The sequence below is a fragment of the Hippopotamus amphibius genome, chromosome 1 (genome assembly GCF_030028045.1).
Source record: "Hippopotamus amphibius kiboko isolate mHipAmp2 chromosome 1, mHipAmp2.hap2, whole genome shotgun sequence".
Classification (NCBI taxonomy): Eukaryota; Metazoa; Chordata; class Mammalia; order Artiodactyla; family Hippopotamidae; genus Hippopotamus; species Hippopotamus amphibius.
The window spans coordinates 18,491,671-18,496,463 of NC_080186.1; positions in this window are offsets into that span (position 1 = coordinate 18,491,671).

The following is a 4,793-nucleotide window of genomic DNA, read 5'->3' on the forward strand; positions in this document are numbered from 1 at the left end:
TCACAGATGAGTGAGTGTGGGGAGTTCTGGCCTTCCGTCCCTGTCACCACTTCCCCTCTGGGTCCCCAGTGCCACAACGTTCTTGCCCTTACAGTTGAACTGTTTCTCACGGGGATCTCTGGCCAGGGCACAGGCCCTGGAGTCATGGGACTTGGGTTCCAATCCAGCCCAGCTGTGATGATCTTGACACATGCACTCAACCTCCCCAAACGTTAGTTTCTACATCTGTAAAATGGGGATAATGCGCCAGCCTTACACAGATCACCTCAAAGGACATTTCATTCTAATGTTTCTTACCACCAGATCAGTCTTTGAAATCCAAATGCCTACAGGCACCAGGCAGATAACATATATGGGTGAAGGGTGCTGGTATGGGGGCAATAGGGAGTGGTGGGGACTGTGGGAAAAAGGAGAACATATCTCTTAGCTCCAGACAAGCCTTCCCACTTGGGAGTGCAGGCCCAATTGCCAGATGTTCCAGGCAGTTGAAAGATGTACCACATTTTTCAAACGATACTAGAAATTCTAACTTTTATGTAGTGGCTTCCAATTTTAGAATGTTGACACAAAGTTGAATCTTCTAAAAATGCTAAGTGGGTCAAATCAAACACCATTTTCAGTTTATGTTTGCCGGACCATGGAATCCCTGAGGGCAGGGAGTGTGTACCCAACCCCCAGTCCTGTACCTGCTACAGTTCGAACTAGTCTCACACCTGTTATCAGATAGAATATTTAATGAGAATCTACTTCTCCCTAGGGATACACAGATGAGTACAATAAAGTTCCCACCATCCTGTGGTAATGACCTTTAATTATCTCATCAGATCTTTTCACCTAATCCCCACCCTCCACCCAGACCCCAAGGAATAGATCTGCACCAGTCATTCTCCCCCTGCACTCTTGAGGTGGAGTTAACTAGATTCAGAGAGTAAAAATATAAGATGGTAATATTTGAAACATACATATACCAAAAAATTATTTGTTGTTTACCCGAAATTGAAATGTAACTGGTTATTCTATATTTTATCTGTCAACTCTATCCAGAGGGGACATCTGGCAATATCTGAAGATGTCACACTGGGAAAGGATCCTACTGACATCTAGTGGGTGGAGGCCAAGAATGCCACCAAACATTCCACAGTGCACGGGGCACAGGAATCATACAGTAGCACCGAGGTGGAAAAATGACTCTAGACCCAGCCCAGGTCCCTTCTGAGCAGACCCCACTCTGGGAGGCCTTTCATTTGATAACTAGTCCCTTGGGGATTACTCTTGTGCCTCTCCTAAAAACAAGTAATCGACAGTAGGGATGAGAAGAGACCCCAGGATGCTAAGAAAGAGGAAAAAGGAGACAGGTGGTAGCTGGGGTGTGGGGACCACCTGCAGCCTACATCAGACTTGTGTCTGGACTGGAATTGGAGAACACCAGGGAGGAGCTGGCAAAGATCCAGCAGATGCTTCCATGACACTGGCTCCTGGACCCCTGACTTTGAGGAAACTTCATCATGAAGAAGAAGGGGGAGGTTGCCACCAAAGCCTGGCTCTCCATTGCAGCCCAGAGAGTGGAATGGCAGGTTGAATGCAGGTATGAGAAATGAATAATGAATGAAGGAAAGAAGGAAGCTACTTAAAGGCTAAGGTGGAAAGAACCCTGGGAATCTGGGTTCCAGTGTGGTTCTGCCACTCCTTGACTGCATGACAAGTTACTTCCTTTGTCTGGTCTTGATTTGCCAGCTTCTAAAATGATAGGTGCTTCTGTAACTTTCGCGTGCATCAGAATCACTTGAAGGGCTTGTTACAACACAGATTGCTGGCCCACCCCACCCCAAGTTTCTGACTAATGCATTCTGGGGTAAGGCCTAAGAATCTGAATTCCTAACAAGTTCCCAGGTGATGCTGTTGGTCCTTGGACACACCTTAGGCAGCACTGGACAACGTGATGGATAAGGACACTTCCTGCTCAGTCAGCCCAGGATCTCCAAGCTCCCTGGGTATTGTGGGCAGGGCTAAGGGGCCCCACACAGGAAATCTGTTCTCCTTTTCCCCAGGGAGGGCCCGGCGCACCTGCAGGGGAGGGCCCAAGAGTTGCGTTTCTCAGTGCCTCGTGGACAGGAACAGGGGCTTCCCCAGCCCTTGTTCTGTGAGACGCTGCCACCTACTGGATGCATCTGCCCATAGTTGGCCTCAGAGCACTGCAACTTTTGGGGCCTGATTGAAGAAGGAACATTCCTTGGGTGGTGTCTTTCCTCCCAGGCTTCAGGGAAGCAGGCTTGGTAACATCTGGGCCATCTGACCGCTTCAGAGGACTCAGTTTCCAATATACACGCTGGTGCCTGAATTAATATTGTTACCAAACCTTTGCTATTTTCTGCTTTAAAGAAACCTGACATACAATTGTCTTCATTTACTAAATGCAGATATTGGCGGTGATATTTACACGGAAAAAGATTTGTGTATCTTTACAAATTTTTACCACCAGCACCCTTTTAGGTGGCTGCATAATGCATGCTTAAGACACGGTGATTCACCTATCAAATTGGGCAAAAAGAAAAAAGAAACCAATAGCAATGTTGGTGAGCCTGTGATGAGACAGACACTTGTACATTTAGTGGGAGTATAAGCTGAAAGCAAGTGGAATTAGGTTCTCCAGCGTGGTAAAGTGGTTTGCGTGTAGTCTCTAGAATTGGGCTAGACCAGCATTTAGGTTTAAATGCTGGTTTGGGGTGAATCTATGTTGCTCAGTCAAAGCACTTTCTTTTCCTGGTCTCAGCTTCTTCAACCAGGAATGAGGAACTTGGTCCCAGTCAATGTTTCTCACACTTTAACTTCATCAGAATCTCCAGGAGAGCTTATTAAAGTACAGAGATGCTGTACAGATGGCCAATAGGCGCATGAAAAGATGCTCATCATGGCTAATTATTAGAGAAATGCCAATCAGAACTACAGTGAGGTACCACCTCACACCAGTCAGAATGACCATCATTAAAAAGTCTACAGATAACAAATGCTGGAGATAGTGTGCAGAAAAGGGAACTTTCCTATATTCTTGGTGGGAATGCAAGTTCGTACAGCCACTACGGAAAACAGTATTGAGGTTCCTCAGAAAACTAAAAATAGAATTACCATATGATCCAGCAATCCCACTCCCACTGGGCATATATCCAGACAAAACTCAAATTCAAAAATATATGTGCTCCGCTATGTTCATAGCAGCACTATTCACAATAGCCAAGACATGAAAACAACCTAAATGTCCATCGACAGATGAATGGATAAAGAAGATGTGGTATTTATATACAATGGAATACTACTCAGCCATGAAAAAGAATGAAATAATGTCAAATGCAGCAACATGGATGCAACTAGAGATTATCATACTAAGTGAAGTAAGTCAGAAATAGACAAATACCATATGATATCACTCATATGTGGAATCTAAAATATGACACAAATGGACCTATCTATGAAGCAGAAACAGACTCAGAGACATAGAAAACAGACGTGTGGTTGCCAAGGGTGGGGGGAGGATATGGACTGGGAATTTGGGGTTAGTAGATGCAAACTATTACATATAGAATGGATGGACAACACAGTCCTCTTGTATAGCCCAGGGAAGTATATTAAATGTCCTGGGGCAAACCATAATGGAAAAGAATATAAAAAAGAATGTGTGTATATATATACATACATATATATATGTATAACTGGGTCACTTCACTGTATAGCAGAAATTAACACAACATTGTCAATCAATTATACTTCAGTTTAAAAAAAAAAAGCCAGAGATGCCGAGTCAGCAGATCTGAGGTGGGCTGAGTGTCCACATTTCTAACCAGCTCCCTTGTCACCTGTGTGAATAAATGACCTTGGTCATGCACCCCCTCCAAGCCTTAGCTTCCTTACCTGGGAATCTTCAAAGCGGTGATGGTAGGTATCATGTGAGATCATGTATATAACGTTATTGTTGCTCTCATGAGTCTTAAACATGTTCATAGCACTTGAATCAGTAATTAACTTGTAGAAATATATTTCACGGAATTAGTCATGTGACCGATGATGTTACAGTGGTATTATTTATGTAAGAACCAGGACCATTCTAACCATCCAATAAGAGAGGAATTATTTAATTAATTACAGTACATCCATATGCTGAAATGGAATGAGGCTATTAAAAATGAAGTTTTTAAAAAAATTGACTTCGGAAAATGCTCACAACACAGTATTAAAAGAAAAGAGCAAAATCCAAAACTGTTTTTAAGTAGGCAAAAGACTTGGACATCAAAAGAAGACATCCAAATGTTAAACATATGAAAAGGTGTTCAACAGGGACAGGGTGGGGGGGTAAGGCCTCTTTCCCTCTCCACTCTATATTTGAGTCAAGGGGGCCCGCTGGTCTTATTTCACTTTCTCAAAGACGCCACACTTTCTCCAACCTCGGGGCATTCAGTGCCATTTCCCCCTGACTAGAAAACTCTTCCCTCCTAGTTCATCCTTCAAATGTCAGCTGCCATGTCACTGCCTCCCCTGGGAAGCCCTCCCTGACTTCCCAGGCAAGGTTAAGTCCCACAATTATAGGCCCTTCTTACACTCACAATTCTTGTCCTTCCCTTTTGGATGACTGTAAACCGCACAACAGCACAGCTCTACCTATCGTATTCACTGTATCCTCTGCAACTGGCCACAGTGCCTGGCACATAACAAGGGCCCAAGAAACCATTGTGAATGAGTAAATCTTGGTGAGGTTTCTCAAGTTTTATTTGGGAGACAAATTGGAATCAGGAGGAGACTTGGGA